We start from the raw sequence: 19,204 nt of genomic DNA on the forward strand, positions 1-19,204 counted from the left end.
TTGTGTGTATTTGTATATATGTGCTTGTGGATGAGTTTGTTTGTGTGTGTTTGTGGAGGAGTTTGTTTGTGTGTGTGTTTGTGGAGGAGATTGAGGCATGTCTTTGTGAGTGTATGTGTAAACAACTCACAGCCTTTCAACATATCTGTCACTCACATACAAGTCACTGTCACTCAAGTACAACTCACAACGGAGACTCTGAAATCTATAATACACATTAACATAATAAATACTGTAAAACATGATAAGGAGTCCTACGATAATATTTTTCACCTTGAAACGACACCAAAGGATACAATCAGTTACAGTCTAGGTGTAGTTTCGTCGCCATTTTTGTCTTTCTGTGCGTCAAATCACACATCTTTACATTATTGGTGTTGTGAGAAATAATTATCCTAAGTTATGATATTGTGTCCGAAAGCGTATACGGGTCGCAATTTCTCTTGAATCTGTCACTCAGGTTATGTTATCGTAGCCTAATCCGAAGTCAGACTCCGAACACGGCGTACGTATGGTTACGACAATCAGTTGTCTAATGTAGTTCTGTGTAATGTTATTCGACGCTTTGGGGGTGACACATTACACTGAGTCATCAGGTGTAATGGCTAATGTTATTTGTGAGTGGGATAACAGGCAATGATGTGATGTTGTAGCTGTGAAACATGATATGTTATTCACGGTATCGGTAACAGGTAATATAATGAAGGAAAAATTATGTTATTTCTCCCCCTAAGGTAACGAGAACTGATGTTGTTATTGGGGGTTTAATGGGAAGAAGTGATGACGAGATGTTATAGTTCAAAGGCATATCAGACAATGGTCTTACCGGCATCCAGTATAATTGGCAATAGCATCAATAGGAAGAAACGATGATATTAGTCTCAATCACAACAAAATGGCGGAAATAAAACAATACCCAAAGCAAAAGTAACAAAAATAAATGTTTCCATATGAACTAAATATAGATCTTTGCGTCAGATTTTAAGAAAAGATTCCCGAGAGTCCCCCCAAAATACAGGTACAGGTACAGGTACAGCCTCATGTAATAAAGTAAACAACCAATCAACACTACGCCATTCGCAGGTGAAACAGGGTGTATCAGGTGGAGCTCTGTAATTGGATGCCAGGAGTATGGTTCTCAGTGATCTGTACACCAGGTATTAAGAGGGATGGCGACTATAGAGAGGCTGGCAATTGTTATGACAGGTATATACATATTAATATAAATATACTATATGTGTATATTTGTCTAAACATTCCAGGTTAATTGTATCTTTTCGACGGCCAAAATATTTCGACCCAAACTGAAACGGGTTACCTACTGTATATCGACGTCTTAAATGCTCTGATCTATACCGAGATTCAGCGTGTAAAATGTACCCAAAAGTAGATTCAGTAGATCGATGACCCAAATGTGATGCCAAAATGATGCTAGTTGTAATAATTGACCTCAAGCTGTGATTTGAATTGAATAAAATTATACCTATTGTAAGGCAGAATTCTTCACAGCCAAAATGGTGACAGAGCTACAACTGTACTCCTCTTCCAAGATAACATTAGTTACATTACAGTATTGCTGAAAATACCTTTGATCTGTAATCGGGTTAAATATTTCGATGGCAAGAAAAGGTTAAATATATCGGGGGATAATAAAGGAAAGTTTAGACTTATAGTAAGGCTAATATATCAACATCTGAATATTTTAATTCAGATGGATTAAAAATTATACACACCACAATAACACAATTTATCAGCCTCGACGCTGTTGACATGTAGTAACACATCAACATCGCACTTTAAAAGCCCCAGCTGGTTGACTCTCATCCAATATTTACGTCAACCACATCGACTGGTTCAACCAAGATGGTGACAACATTGTGTGTGTAAACAAAATTCCCCCGGGTGGTAGTGCATTGTGGGGGATGATTAATGGTGCCAAGATGAAGTGATGATGATGAGGAGGAGGAGAGGGTGAATTCCAAGGTAGGAGAGAGAGAGAGAGAGAGAGAGAGAGAGAGAGAGAGAGAGAGAGAGAGAGAGAGAGAGAGAGAGAGAGAGAGAGAGAGAGATAAACGGATTGGTATGGGAGAGAGAAAAAGTTGGATAAAAAGCACACAACAAAGAGATGAAAATAGTAAGGGAGTAAGGGAGAGAGGAAGGAACTAAGAAAGGAAAGAATAAGTTTGGCGAAGTGGAGGAACTGAATAACAAGTAAAAGGGAAGGAGGAACTGGTGAAGAAATGCAGAAAGTTGTAAAGTGGACTGAATGGATAAGTCTGGAGAAGTGGATATATGAATAAGGAAGTAGAGAAGATGTAATGATAAGGACGAGAAAAGGGAGAGAGAATAATAAGAATGATTCAGGAAAGGAGGGAGGTTAGAGAGGGAGGAAAGGAGGGAAGGAAGAGAAGGGAGGAAAGAAGAAAGGAAGGAGGTCAGAGAAGAAGGAAGAGAAGGAAGGGGAGGCTAGAGAGGAAGAGAAGGAAGGGGAGGATAGAGAGGGAGGAAGGAGAGAAGTTCGAGAGGGAGGGAAGGAGGGAGGTTAGAGAGGGAGGAAAAGAGGTTAGAGAAGGAGGAAAGGTGAGCAGAGAGGTTAGAGAGAGAGAGAGGAAGGGGGGGGGTTAGAGGGAGGAAGATTAGGGGGGGAGAGGGAGGGGCGGAGGAAGGACGGAAGGGAGGGAGGGAGGGAGGGGCACTGGAGTGAAGGACTATGACAATCTTCGTCACCAAGTATCAACAACAAATCGTACAAGTTTGTTGACATTGGTGACGTCAGTGAGGTGTCAGATGGTCACTAATGAGGGGTAGGAAGGTGTGCTTATTGCTTTAGGTATAAGGGGAAGGGAGGGGTGTGGGTATTGGTTTTATACTGTGTGAGTGTGAGTCAATCAGTGAGTTTACACAAGGGGCGAGGGTAAACGTTACACTAATATCCTTCCCATTATAATCCTTTCCTAATGCTTATTTGTTATTGTAATGAATGTTAATACTGAGTGGAGAGACAGTGTACTTATTGGTGACACCTTTTTTCTTCCATAACTTGTAATATATATATATATATATATATATATATATATATATATATATATATATATATATATATATATATATATATATATATATATATATATATATATATATATATATATATATATATATATATATATATATATATATATAACTAATCTTCATACCACGTAAAATTGGAATATAATGAGGTTAGATTTTCCGTCTTGGCAGGTGAGCAGGCTTCTCCTTTTCGTTTTAATACAGTGGCTAAAAATTAATAATAACCTTGGTACAAACATATCCTCTATGTTGAGGAAGAAGCACTCTGATGATGGCCATATTAGACTAAATTATCTCCCCCGTGACGGTTCTTGGTTAGCTTTTCTGTTGTCACAAGCTAATTTGCACTCAGTTCACCGACCTTGGGTGAACCATGGTAGATATAGATCCGCAGGTGGGAAAGGAAGTTTGATCGACTTACGGCCCTGAGGGTGTATCAGGCCGCTCTTGTGGTGTTCTTGCGGGTATAATCGCTCATCACGCGGTCATTGATCCAATTGTCTCTTCTTTAATAATTAACCGCCTATTTAGAATTCCCTTTCTGGTTACATATCTGACAAACTCTTCCAATTATCTCCACCGATCTGTCTTGTTTTTGTTTTACAACATTTACAAGTTTCTTTTGAACAAGTGTACCTAATGAACGTCTAAATAAATTGCATGTATTGGATGGATATATAGAGCTCAATAATATGAAAGTGGCCTCTGTACTAACTATATACGATCAGGTCAATAATAATAATAATAATGATCTTACTCATAAACATTTGATGGCCCCCACAACTACAGTTCAAAGGTTAGATATGACTACAACAAGAACTGGCCATCATGAAGGCTGACCACATAGAAAACAAAGACTATATTTCTATCCCCTCAAATACAGAACTTCTATTAGAGTAATGCCAGTTTATTAACTCCTCTCGTTCTCTCTTGGTGTAAATTTCCAAGAGTGGTGATGTCATTCAATGGTGTCAATAACCCTAAACAGATATCATGTTTCTGTACATTGAACACTGTCACGACACAAACTACTTTACCCCCCACAAGCTATATGTCTTGACCACTTATTAACACCCCCACGACCAAATTATATGAGAAATGTATAAGCTGTGGAATTTTTGGTGACGCTTGTGAGAAAAATTAATGATTTGTCTTCATCCTGGTGAGAATTGGGAGTTGTGTTGAATTTCACAAAAGAAGGAGAAAACACAATAATAATAATAATAATAATAATAATAATAATAATAATAATAATAATAAATAAAGTTAACAGTATCAAGAAGAAGAAGAAGAAGAAGAAGAAGCCTTTACATGTTACTATCTCATCGTAGAGTTAATACAGTTAAGATCACAGCACTATGACAGTGTTAAGGTAAACTGTGTTATAGAGGGAAGAATGTACGACCCGTAACAACCAACTCCCAGCATTAATTCAGGCTCATGATGCGGAAACATCACTTATACGCTGAGTTACACGTATTTGTCGAGTCAATGGTTCCTCGTGAACATGTGTGTGTGTGAGAGAGAGCGAGAGAGAGAGAGAGAGAGAGAGAGAGAGAGAGAGAGAGAGACACACACACACACTTTATCACAACAATTAATGGTAAAAAATAGTTCCATCTCAGTCTTTTTTAAGCGACTGGTCACACCTGTAAGAGGAACACGTTAATTAAGTATTGCCTATGTCTTCATTCCATTAACGAAGACTGTTCTCTTTAACTTGACTCATAACAGACGCCCGCGAGTCAACAAACGGCTATTGACACCTTAAGTTCTGCAATCACTGGTGAGGTAAAAGTGATCAAGGCCAAACCTGGCTGGGTGAACTTTGATGCGTGTGTAGTGGGGGAGGGGGTTATAGGTGAGATAGACTCGGACACACACACACACACACACACACACACACACACACACACACACACACACACTCTGTATGCGAATTTGAATCACTTATCTTTTACTTATACCTGTAGCAGAAATACATGCTATATCTTGAGTCCATTTTATAACTATCTGTATCTTTCTTCAGAGACATGGATTGAACGCACACCAGATCTGAGAGGCGAAGTAAGCGAAAAATATTGTTTGCGATTAATATTTACAGTTATTACAGGTACGTAAGTGCACGTGTGTGTGTGTGTGTGTGTGTGTGTGTGTGTGTGTGTGTGTGTGTGTGTGTGTGTGTGTGTGTGTGTGTGTGTGTGTGTGTGTGTGTGTGTGTGTGTGGTTTTTAGTGTACATAAGTAATTTAAAGGGTAAGATCTATTTCAGTAACGTTCACGAGTCTAACCTGATCTAGCCTAACCTAACGTAACTCTACACGGACAAATTTAAACATTCACATTTTACAAAGTGGGCGCACAGTTTGTCCTATCACCGCTACTGTCAATACAATTGAGAAAAGTAAACAGGTGAGAGCGTAACATCGACCAGCCGTCACTCGGGTGTGACAAGTACTAATATGATATGTAAAAAAATTGGCACTTGTCCATCATGGGGCATATTATAGCACCTGTATTTGGAGAGTGGCACAGTAAAAGATTCCATGGAAAAGTAATAGGGTGTTAAGCGGATGGTATTTACTGTTGTAATGTATCACATCAATGTCATTACAGCTTTGGTAGAACATGTTTCATGGTTGATATAAAAACCCAACTTGTTCACATATATCCAGACAAAAAGAAGAAGATGCAGCCGTCCTTCCTCATCCCGGCTGTGATACACGACGCCGGGGCCAACATGGCCACACCCTGGGATGACTCGCAAATCTTTCAGTCTGGCGCGTTTGAGGTGACGGGTTACTGCCTCTACCTCCACTCCTCTCACGTCAAAAACATGACAAGCACATTAAACATTCCTCACTATACTCCTACTAATCGTCCAATATGACCTACATTACAATATACACATCTACAATATCATAAATCTAAAATATAACAAATTTAAATATCTTCAATGAAGAAGCTGCAAGTTATATCACAAAATGAACACTATTTATCCCACGTTTCTTCAAAAATAATCTTCCAAAGACGATAAGAAATTAAGAAAGAAAAGTCACTCGACATGACCCGTAATACAACATGTAGGTCCGTACCTCCTGAACATTTGTCTCAATAATCATCTTGCAAGAAACGTTACAGAAAGAGAAGGAAAAAAAAATCTATAAAGCAAGGACCTTAGTAAGAGATGGGACACACACACACACACACACACACACACACACACACACACACACACACACACACCATGTTCTCTTTCAACGGCGGCTGTACCTCAAATCATACACTTTCGTTCTTGGTAATCTGTAGGTTAATGTAGTGCTGTGAAGGTAAACTATCGGTCAGTATAGTGCTGTGAAGGTAAACTATCGGTCAGTATAGTGCTGTGAAGGTAAACTATCGGTCAGTATAGTACTGTGAAGGTAAACTAAATGTCAGTATAGTGATGTGGAGGTAAACTATCGGTCAGTATAGTGCTGTGAAGGTAAACTATAAGTCAGTATAGTGCTGTGAAAGTAAACTATCGACCAGTATAGCGCTGTGAAGGTAAACTATCGATCAGTATAGAGCTGTGAAGGTAAACTATAAGTCAGTATAGCGCTGTGAAAGTAAACTATCGACCAGTATAGTGCTGTGAAAGTAAACTATCGACCAGTATAGCTGTGAAGTAAACTATCGATCAGTATAGTGCTAAAAACTATCGATCAGTATAGAGCTGTGAAGGTAAACTATAAGTCAGTATAGCGCTGTGAAAGTAAACTAGTATAGTGCTGTGAAGGTAAACTATCGATCAGTATCGTGCTGTGAGGGTAAACTATCGATCAGTATAGTGCTGTGAAGTAAACTATGTCAGTATCGTGTTGTGAAGGTAACTATCGATCAGTATAGTACTGTGAAGGTAAACTATCGGTCTATATAGTGCTGTGAAGGTAAACTATCGGTCAGTATAGTGCTGTGAAAGTAAACTATAAGTCAGTTTAGTGTCGTTAAGAACCTAATACCACTTTAAAACTACATAACAACAGTATCATTAACAAGCTTTTCAACCCCATCTCTTGTTACCATCAATAACAGTACAATCACCGCCACTGAAGCAGATATATAAGGTTATTGCAACACAGGTTTTTAGTTTCATCTATATGTAATTGCTCAAGTCATCACGTAACCGAAGGATATATTCCCTGACTGTTAGAAACATTGTTTTTATGCATTACCGAAGGTCTTAATGGAACCAATGTATCAATTGTGAGGGTTTTTAAAGGCTGTGCCGATAATATTTCCACGAGGATTTATGAGCATCTTCAACGGGTCTTTTGTATGCCTCGTATGTGATGTATACTGTGATTAATATACGTTCTGTATGTATGTATGTATGTATGTATGTATGTATGTATGTATGTATGTATGTATGTATGTATGTATGTATGCATGTATGTATGTCTTTATGCATGTATGTATAAATATGCATATGTTTGCGTGTATGTGTGTTTGGTTCAATGTATATGTATATACAGTACTTGTATATGTATAAACAAATTAAATTCCACATTCTTTCATAAACTTTCATAAATATGCAGCAGCGTTTAACATAGGTCATATAGAAAGTCATCTGCCATAAATTACCCGGATTTAAATTATCATTTAATCCAATAATTGTAATCTGCCTATTTCCGGGTCCACGATTTACACAAATTGAGTTTCGTTGTTATGATAAGGATGTGGAGAGAGAGAGAGAGAGAGAGAGAGAGAGAGAGAGAGAGAGAGAGAGAGAGAGAGAGAGAGCATAATATAAACATCTTGGCAGCAGCGGGGTCGGATGGCGCGTTCATCAACCTGGCGCTGAAGAATCCACGTGATGGTTCTTGTGAATCCAACTTCATTAATCTCTCCCCGCTAGTTGACAGGAGGTGAGGGGGACGCGAGCTTAAGCGCTATTTATCTCCCAACCTTAACTTCGTCTAATATTTACCACGAAGATGTAACCGAACCCAGTTATCTTGAATATAAATAAGAACCCAGTTATCAACGAAAGGAATCCTAAATCCGCAAAGTAATCTAAAATCCAGTTATCGACAAAGTAATCCAAAATCTAGTTATCAAAGCAAAGAAATTTCAAAATCCGGTTATCAAAGAGAGGGAATCCAAACTCCTGCGAAGCCAAACAAGCGTAGAAGAACATAACACCGTGTCATCAGGACGATAAAACGCCTTAAGAGCTATAGTGTAAGAGGTGGGACGGAGCACACCAAAAGGTAAACACATATGTCACGTGACCAGCTAAGTGAGGGCCTCGCATGAAACGTCTCACCAGATGGGGTCGTTTCATTGTCTTGTTATGAAACGTTGTGTGTCTTATTAAACGTTGTATGTGTGTTGTTACGAAATATTGTGTCTTGTTATGGCTATGGCTGAGGCTTATGTGTTGTTTCAGTTAAGGGATTTCATGTATTTTTGAGAGAGATGCAGACAAGGAAAGTTTCATGTCTTGTGTAATATTCAGAAAATGTTTCGTTTAGACAAATGTTTGATTTAATTATTACTCTTGTTTTGAATAACTTTAAGTATCCGCACTCACTTATCCTGTCTATACACATACTCTCTCTTTCTCCGTTCATATGAATACTTTACTAACCTGTCGACTATTACTACACACACACACACACACACACACACACACACACACACACACACACACACACACACACACAAACCCACACTTCTATTCAGCGAGACAGTTTTTTGCCAGCACAAACACGACCCGAGACAACATCTCCAGAGTTGTAGTTCTCAAAAAGTTTAAATTCTCCTCCTACCTTAAGTGGACAGAACACTTCTGAAATTACTCACTTATGTTACGTGGGCAACAAAATTTAACTAACTTAACTAACCTAACATAACAAACCTAACCTGACTTAACCTAATTTTACCTAACCTGATTAAGCTAACCTCACTAAACCTAACCTAATATAACCTAACCACAAATGGCTTTGGAACCTGGACCCAGATCATTAAAGAACGGATTAAACTAAAAGAGAATTGCACTAATAGACTCACCATAATTTTGGTCGTGAACTTTGTGCCTCTTCTTAAGTTTCATATATACGTCTTATGTACCAAGCCAAGGAAGAGAATTGAATATACGAGCACTTATATATATCCGAACCCCTGATCTAACCTAACCTGCCTGTTACACCTATAGTCTCGGATTCTCTGGGATTGCAACGTAACGCTAATGATTTTCCTCTAATTGGTGATGCGAAAACCCATCTAATTGGTTCACTTAAGCTGCGGCAGAAGGTGGTGGCGTAATTGCACCTAAACTCCAACGCTAATAATTGACATCAGCAATTAAGGGAAGAAAATTTCAAAATTAAGAACTTTTGAGGATGATGAACCCCTGAACCGCAATACCTAGCTTTAACCAACTGGCCAATACATCAAAGTCAACAATTATGGGTCCCAGGAGCCTCATCTAGTGGCTCTGACGACGTGGAAGCAACCAACTCAACCCAAGGAAAAAAAATGTTATCATGAGCCATATATTCTTATAATTGGGTAAAAATGATATTCCCCCTTATACCTAACACACTACTATTATATCACCCATTCCTTCCACCCTCTCTCTTTCTTTTCTCCCCTACCACACTACTACACCACCCCTCTTCTCTCCTTCCCTCCTTCATCTTCTACTACACCACTACATCACCCCTCCTCTCCTACCACACTACTACACCACTCCCTACCTCCCTTGCTCCCTTCCTCTTTTCCTTGCTCGCTCCCTCTCACCCTCTCTCTCTCTCTCTCTATCTCTCCCCCTTCCTTCCTTGCTACCTCCCTTTTTTCCGTGCTCCCTCCCACCCCAGACTGTCCCCGTTAAGTCCTTGAACATATTACTACATCTCAAGGTAATTTTAGCCGAGCCTTGTGATATACGACAGCACATTAAAGTGAGGTAGTATGCCAGTGTGCTGTTATCATGGCTGATGAATATGCATGAGGTATTATTGTTATGATATTCCCTTATTGCAGTAAGTCACCGCCTCACCCCTCGCCCCCTCGGTAGTAATTTACTGCGTCTCTTAGTTCCTGGTCTATTATCTTCATCAAGATTACTTGTGTTAATTTACTGAACTTTTATCACTACGAAGTGTTTTCTAACCTAACCTAACCTAACCTAACCTAACCTAAGCTAAGCTAACCTAATGTAACCTAACCTAACATTATTTAACCTTAACCTAACATTACCTAATCTAACCTAATATAATGTAACATAAACAAACGTAACGTAACCTAAGCTTTATGTATGTATAACTATACTTAAATATACAATTAAGTCTGAGATCATAAATAATTTTATATACACAGGCTCTTCAAATATTTGGGAGGGAGGGGAGAGGGAGATGGGGGAAGCAGGGAGAAAGAGAGGGAGGAGGAAAGGAAAGGAGGAAGGAAGAGGGAAAGAGAGAAGGAAAGAGGAGGGAGGAGGGAGGAGGGAGGGGGAATGAGGTAGAAGGAGAAGGGAGAAGGAAAGAGGAGTATGGAGGGAAGAGGGAGAAGGAGGAAGGAGGAAGGAGGAGGAAAGAGAGGAAAGGAGAGAGGGGGGAAACGGAGGAAAGAGGAAGGAATCAGGAAAGAAGAGATATACCAGCAAGGTTGAATCTCACAGTTGCTTGGTCGTCAATACAATGCGTGTAATAACATCAGCTGACAATAACAGGACTAGACCATCACCACATAACCACAACAAGTATATAATCAAGGCATCATCTTTGACCTCTAAATCACTGTGAATGACTCTGATCAAGATTTGACATTTGGTTCAGCAGTGTAATTTATAGTTCAATTAATGGGGCGAGCAGATGACATGCAGAGGGGAGTGGGGAGGGGAGAGGAGGGGGAATGTTGAGTGACACAGTTTCTTTGTATTTACTGGTCATTCTTCTTTATAATTATCCTTCTTCCATTTTTTCAAAATTTTTAATTCTTGTCCATTTTCTTTTTCGTTTTTCTATTTTTTTTACTTTTCGTCATATTTTTCTCTTTTATTTCATCTTCTGATTCTTATTTACTCTTCTTCTTCTTTTCCTTTTTTGCCATTTTCATTCTATATCTTTTCTTAATCTTCTAAAACTCTCTTTTGTTTCCTCTTCCCCTTCGTCAATTTCTCTTTCCTCTTACTATTCCTCTCTTGCTTTCCTTTCTCTTCCACTCATCTTTCATGTTATAGCACTGATTAGTACACCATCCGAGCACCAGGTGTGTGTGTGTGTGTGTGTGTGTGTGTGTGTGTGTGTGTGTGTGTGTGTGTGTGTGTGTGTGTGTGTGTGTGTGTGTGTGTGTGTGTGTGTGTGTGTGTGTAGTTGTCAATGGACTCATCAGCGTGTATATATCTGCAGAGCTACTGACTATAATGGCTGCTGCACTAACCCTTCACCACAAGTAGATGCTATCACAAAGTGGGTGTTGGTGAGCTGCTGTGCCGGCTTCAGGATGGGTTGGAGAGGGAATAGGGAAGGTAAGGGTGGTGATGGGGAGTGGGGAAAGAAGTAAGCATGGTGGTGGGAGTGGGGAGAGAGGTGAGAGCGAAGCATGGTGGTGGGGGTGGGGAGAGGTAAGCATGGTGGTGAGGAATGGGAAGGTAAGGATGGTGGTGAGGGAGTGGGGAGAGAGATGAGGTGCGATGGGGAGAAGTGGTAGGTGTGAGTATGGTGGTGGGGAGTGAAAGGGTGAGAGGTGGGGAGGAGTGGGGGTGAGTTTGGTGGGGAGGAGTGGGGGTGAGTTTGGTGGTGGGGTAGGGAGAGGAGGATGGTGGGGAGGAGTGGGGCCTGTTGGCGAGTCGTTCCAATGAAGGTGCATCAGAGAGAGAGAGAGAGAGAGAGAGAGGAAATCGAGTTAATTTTATCGAACTGACCAGAGAATGAGAGGTAGGAAGAGAGAGCGATAAAGAAGGGGGAGGAGGAAGAGGGGTGGAAAAGATATAGGCGAGAGATATAAGAGAAAATGCTAGAATGACAGTGGCTGGGTGAAAGAGGAATAGAAGTTGGAGGAGGAAGGGAAGGGGGAAGAGAAGTAGGAAGATGAGTTGAATTAGGAAGAGGATGGGGATTAGGAAGAGGAGAAGTAAGAAGAGGAGTAGGAAAAGGAGGAGAAGGAGAAGTAGGTAAAAGAGGAGGAGGAGGATAAACAGAAATCAAAATAAAAAAGAACTTCACATAGGAGAGATAGGAAATAGGGATATAGACTAAACGGGGCCAACAAGCAAGAGAAAACACACACACACACACACAGTAAATTATGGAAAATCCTTTTAATTTCAGCATCAAAGCTTACGAGACAGAATCAGTATTTGTGTGAGTATATAAATACATTCATACGTTACATCACACACAAAAATATATCTGTATCTGTGCAAAAATTATTGGTGAATTTATATAGTTTCCCTTATGTTATACCGGACATAGAGACAGCATCTATATTCATTACAAATACGCGTGGATAATCGTTAATGAAATTACTGTATGTCTATATAAGTGACGTTCAGAGCGTTAGGGGACGAAAAAATTGCCCTGGTACTTGTTGGTGGACATGTAGTATATATATCACCAACACAGGGGAAGTTGTTTACACTGTTGAGGGATCATCATAAAGATTCACAGTTGTTATGAAAGAAATTATGTTTGACCACGTAAATATACTATGAAAGTCTCCTCCACAGGTTTTAAGAATAAGATGGTGTTGTTTTGAAATCCTGAAATGATCTTTTAAATAACAATCATACGCTAGATTACGCCAGGCCTTACCATTCTCGTCTACATGTCCTGTACTATGAATATCACATAAACTCTGGCTTTTTGTATCATTGTTTACACGTGATATTCAATGACGAAAACAAGTTGGGATGTTCCGCTCGTGGATGTTGAAGGATCACCACCCGCTCACAGTATCACCCACTGATCGTGTGGGTAACAATTTATCCTATATCAGTATTGTATTGCCTAGTAAATTGTTATTATATTTTTATTGTCAAAATACCCCCGGAAGTCAAAACAAATTTACATATTTTTTTCCAGTCATGCATATGCTGTTGCACAGGAAGCAATTCCAATTGTATAAAATTATGTATGACTTTATGAACATGTACACACGAGTAACTACATACAAGAAAAAAAACATTCGATGTGTTTAAAATAAATTTGAGCGTTTCATAGGTCACCAGAGTGGGGGATACAAGTAAAGTTTGGCTTCATAAACATGCAGTAATAAGTACGCCTCGCTCTGTGTGTATACCAAGACGGAGGTGGAACTCTCGGCTGAATAAATTGATAAGATTCATACGGTCGACACACGCACCAGCGAGGAGTAACTGGCTGGTCATAGAAGTAATGGAAAAGTGAATTACGCACGAATAAATCAGACTATATTATAGTTTGAGATGTTCACACAAGCACACGAGTGTACACACATACTCATCTTCGACTATATACACAAGACTTTACGTACAGTACGAATATAGCTCCAGCTGTACAGTATATAAAAAATGTACATGATCAGACGAACACATATATACACTTACACGCCTCATACAAACCACAAATACACACACAAACATGCAAATATTTACGCACGGATACATGCTGTACACATATGCTTCCATACCCAAATCACAACATTAAAAGTCTGCATATGTATAACTCTACATATAATGGGTATAATCAAATATGCACGAATCCTCCACACAGTTAAGAACAAACACTAACTTAATAAACTGATATGTAATGACATTTACACATACATTCTCATACACATGAAAATTTAATAGGAAAATTAATATACTCAAATATTAACACGTATATCTTTCTCTCCTTCCCTCCCTACACACACACACACACACACACACACACACACACACACACACACAATATACTCACCAAGACATTTTCACACACAGACACTAACATACGTCAATAACATGAGCTAAAAATACTTACATATTCACAAAGACAAGACACATACTCTCACACACATATATAATGTAATGACATAAACAGATGTACTTCACTAGTCACTAATATAACCATAGATGTATATAGCTTTAAGTAAACATACCCACACATACCAATAATCATTCCATTCTCTTACACATCTTCTAACCCTCCTCCCACTCCCTCAGTCACTTTCCTATTTTTCCAATACTTTCGAAATTCCCAATCGTTTACCAATCTTAGTCCTTTTTCTATTTTCCCTCATCCTTCTTCCATTCCCTTAATCCTTTTTCCAACCTGGTCAATCCTCTTTCCATTATCCGATTCCTTTTCCCATCCTCCTTAACCCTTCTTCCCATCATCTCCAATCCGCCTTTCTCCATCCTCTACAATCCTTTTCACATTCTCCATAATCCCCTTTTTGTCATTCTTAATCCTTTTCTCATCTTTCTCAATCCTCTTCCTATTCTCTCCAATTCTTCTCTCGTCCCACAATACGTCTCCAACTCTCCCTCCTCCACACACACACACACACACCTTCAAATCCAATTCCTTCTATGTATTAAAATGATATAAAAAAGGTCCCCCCAGCAGATTTCTTGCCACTTCATATTGCCGGGCAGCGGAGCACACAGCCCTGTGATTGAATCCTCCATGCATGCATATACAACGAACCTCCTCTACCCCAGACAACCATACCTACCACGAAAAAAAAAGAACTCCCACAACACACACACACACACACACACACACACACAGAGCAGTAAAACAACAGAAGGGCGGTTAATAAAATATCCATGATAGGAAAAAACACACATTCTAGGGAAAAAGAAAACATGTGATTGAAAGAAACAAACATATGGGACATTACAAAAACACATCAGTAAAGCAACATCTGTAAAATTAAGAAAATTCCTCTAATAGAAAGAAAAATACCATAAAATATATAACAAAACAAAATCCTATGCAACATTAACAATCGTATGCGAAACTCTTTGATCACCCATAACAGTAAAAATAAAAGCGCTTCAAATAGGAAAAAGATAAAAGTATCATAATAATACGAAGAACTTTTCCTTCAGCTAAGAAGAAAAAGCAGATTTTCTTCAAACTACCTTGGGAAAAAATATGGAAAAATCCGGGACACTACAATATGTACACAATCCTAGAAAAAATGAAGTTGTGAAAACTCGGGGATACATAATACATAGTGTGCTTGAAAAAAAACAAAAAAACACGTGAACTCTTAAGAAAACATAAACATGTGAAAACTTGGTAAACAACAGACGTACTCTATCACTGAAAAATGCCATGGAGACTTGGGAGAAAGATTACATTTATTTCAAACATTGCAGAAAAAAGACGAACATTTGAAAAAAAAAAAAAGAAGTTTCACGAAGTGACGAAAAAATCAGAATACGCAGTTTTTCTCACACTACGAAAAAGAGAATTTTCTTGGAACAGGTCAGAAAAATGGCCCAAAAAATAAAAGAAAACAAGCTGAAATGATTAACTATGAAGGATTTTTTCCTCAATCTCGGTAAAATCAATATTTACATAAGTCACCCTAGCAAGAAACGACTAAAATAAAAAAAATGAATAAACCAATAAAAATTAATAAAAATGGAAAATAAAATCTAGGATAATTTTCTCTTAATTCAGAAAACAATATAATTTACTCAACAGAAGACCTCAAACTCATATAAGTTTACTCCTTTTCATCTAATAAATCATGAATTCAATTGCATTAAACTGGAAATCTGGATAAACCGGACCGTATCTGGTAAAAAAGAGAGAGTTCCTGTCAGAATATATGAGAACCTTACACACGAGAAGTTAATATAAGAATATAACAACAGAAGAAGCCTGGGTCCCATTGAGAAATATATACCAATGGGCGTCAAAACTCAAGACACAAATTTATGACTATGTTCACCGCGGGTTCTGTGTTATCGTGGTTGTAAATATTGACTACTGGGTTCAAAAGGCCCAAAGTCCTAATGGGGATCAAAGTTTGGTTAATTTTTGACAGTTAAGTAATTATGACAAACTTTCATAAGTAGCTGGCCTGGCGGAACACCAGTTACGTTAGATAAGGAAAAAAAATCGTACTCCTCTTCCCTTAATTCATCTGGGTTAAGGGTGAATTTACAGTCGAGTTATATTTGTGAAGCTCCCTGCCTCTCAATTAGTCTTAAAAGTGAGAAAGTCAGGAAAATGTGAAAGATGGATACAAATGTTTATGGATCTACCTTTGATATATTTTCAAGCCCATTGAGAAACCAGGAAAAATTTCATTTAACTTTTCATATTTTTCACATTGCTGTTACAAATTTAGGTGGGACGAAATGAGATACGGATGGAGAGGTATAATCTTACCTCTGACTCTTTCTTAGTTAATGGGGAAACGGGAATCATAAGTATATATACCTGAGCAAGATGGGGTACTGTACATATGAGGCCTTTGACGGACAAACACATACACAAACACACACACTTCACCAACTAACGTACAACTTTACACACACACACACACACACACCCCTAACACAACCACTCTCTGCTTACCAATCGACCGAGATATTTTTAAACGCAACTTTTCCCCGGGTGATTCGATCTAAATTCCACTTTGGCTCTGAGATTAAAACTGCTCTGAGCCAAGTGTTGAAGCCCTGGATGAGAACTGTCAGTCATACGCTGTAATTGTTTAGGAGGAGGGATTGCATTGTGGGACCGATGTTTTGGGGTGTGTGAGTGTTTCAGTGTTTTGTGCGTGGGTGTGTGAGTGTTTGTGTGCTTTGTGGTGTGGTGTGAGTGTTTGTGTGTTTTGTGCGGGTGTGTGAGTGTTTGTGTGTTTTGTGTGTGGGGTGTGTGAGTGCTTGTGTGCTTTAGGGTGGGCATGTAAGAGTGTAGCCTGTTTTGTGCGTGGGTGTTTGTGTGTTTTGTGGGTGGGTGTGTGGGTGTTTGTGTGTTTTTGTAAGTGGATGTGTGGGTGGGTGTTTGTGTGTGTAAATGTGTGTGCATGGATGAATATTTGTGCATGTGTAGATATGTGAATGTATGTATATATGTGTTTGTGTGTATGTATATATGCAAGTGTATTTATGTACCTACAAATACCATAAATTACAATATATCCAACACTCTCCCTTTACTAAATTAAACCTAAAAGCAATTAAAAAACACGAACTCTCTTAGGTCATACTGGATAACACAAGCGCATTAAATATACATTATCTAACCCCCAACTGAGCCATTTCAAGACGATAACAACATGTAAAATTTTGAGCTAATATGCCAATACCATGGATTCATTCTCAGCACAGCAACACAGATTATCCTACCGTGTATTAATTTATATATACACAATTACTATATAGATATAAAATATGTTTGTGAAATATGTAAAAATCGGTGTGTGTGTGTGTGTGTGTGTGTGTGTGTGTGTGTGTGTGTGTGTGTGAATCATATCTGAATTGTATTAGCCTCTGTCAAATATACAGACAATAACAATTATATAAACGCGGGTTAAATACATACAGTAATTATACACTCTACATCACCCGAAGTAATGAGATAATAGACAATGAGACACAACATATTGTTTCCTGTCACGTAGCAAATACCATTCAGATGTCCTTTCCGCACCACAACATCTGCTTACACAGCCTAAAGTGACCGGTGTTCAGGACAAATGAAGACTGTATCTGACACGACGGATGTGTCAGTAAAGGAGCTCTGTCTATAACCTATATTCTCCCGTAAAAAGGACAGTTACCCATCATTGGTTAATTCATCATTACACCAACATACTGTACACATATTTTGGTAATAAACTAAAGAAAACAAATAGTTACAAGAATTACAAGGAAAACAGTAGTGAAGATAACATACACGTTATAAGTCTCCACCATCAGTTACAACGTTGATGTGTGTGTGTGTGTGTGTGTGTGTGTGTGTGTGTGTGTGTGTGTGTGTGTGTGTGTGTGTGTGTGTGTGTGAATTATATATGAAAACGTTGTGTGTGAAGTCTTCGTTAAAAAGCCACTGTGTGTTCAGTCGTGTTGCTTGTCTTATCAGTTATAAGTTTGTAACGATTCATTTACTGATGAGTACTGGCACGCTTCCTCGCTTCTTAGTGTGAGAGAGAGAGAGAGAGAGAGAGAGAGAGAGAGAGAGAGAGAGAGAGAGAGATGTTGTGTATACTTGTCAGCTTACACATTGTTGTAGTGCTAGTACAGTAGGCTGGCTCGCTACATAATTTGCATATGTAAAGACCAACATAACATACGACCATGTTTGTTTATATCTCGGTGCGGATGTAAACACTGTGTGAGATAACAGAAGGATTCCCAAAGATTTATATTGTTGTAATTTTTTCCCGTAAGTGATGATGTGAGAACGTCTCACGTATATAAGAGGCTCAGTAAAGATCAAGACTCAGAAATACTTGAGAAAATGGAGTCAAATTTGTACTAAGATTATTGTTATTATGATTAAATACTTACTCTTATTCACAGTTTAGAGGGAAAATGGTGTTTAGATTTTGAGGAAGAGATTGTTTAGTTAATTACTGAGATTAACCCACATCTCTTTCTCCTGACCAAAACCCAATTTTCCCCGAACTTAAAAACAGTATATTTTCTCTAACCCAAAATCACTATCTTTCCCCAGCCACAATGGAGGTCCCCCCCCCCCCCCCACACACACTTCACTACCCTCAGCGGGGTCATCGCGTGGTGTTTACAAATCAATACATGCTACTTGCTTACCCTTTGTTGTTTTATCCCCTAGTCATTTCTCAGCCATCAGTCTCGTGGTTGAAATCTAGTCCAGGTTGCCAAGCCCTCTCCTCCATCCTTCTCCTCCCCTTTCATTTTCTCGCTTTATCACTGGTAGTCTTATCGTTCTCCTTATGACTTTTAGACCTCTCGTGCGGCGTGTGTCCATAAGTCTGTCTGTCTGTCTGCTCGAGATGTTCCTTGTCACGCCAGTCAGTGTCTTCTTTGTATATTTTCAGCTCTTGGTTACTTGGCAATTCTTTCGACGCTCCCGCACGTGTAACATAGACGCAACTCACGTACAAACAAAGGTGTCTAAAAAAATTGCATAGTCTGCCACAAAATTCTGTAACGTAGTATGTATACATTTTTC

General features: G+C 38.9%; 1 long non-coding RNA gene across 1 annotated transcript in view; it reads left to right on the plus strand.

The window, feature by feature from the left end:
- LOC121873726 overlaps positions 1-19,204 on the plus strand; it is an 82,184-nt gene that overhangs the window by 44,221 nt on the left and 18,759 nt on the right. The gene's annotated exons all lie outside the window — the stretch shown is intronic.

Source organism: Homarus americanus, unplaced genomic scaffold (genome assembly GCF_018991925.1).
Source record: "Homarus americanus isolate GMGI-L3 unplaced genomic scaffold, GMGI_Hamer_2.0 scaffold42433, whole genome shotgun sequence".
Classification (NCBI taxonomy): domain Eukaryota; kingdom Metazoa; phylum Arthropoda; class Malacostraca; order Decapoda; family Nephropidae; genus Homarus; species Homarus americanus.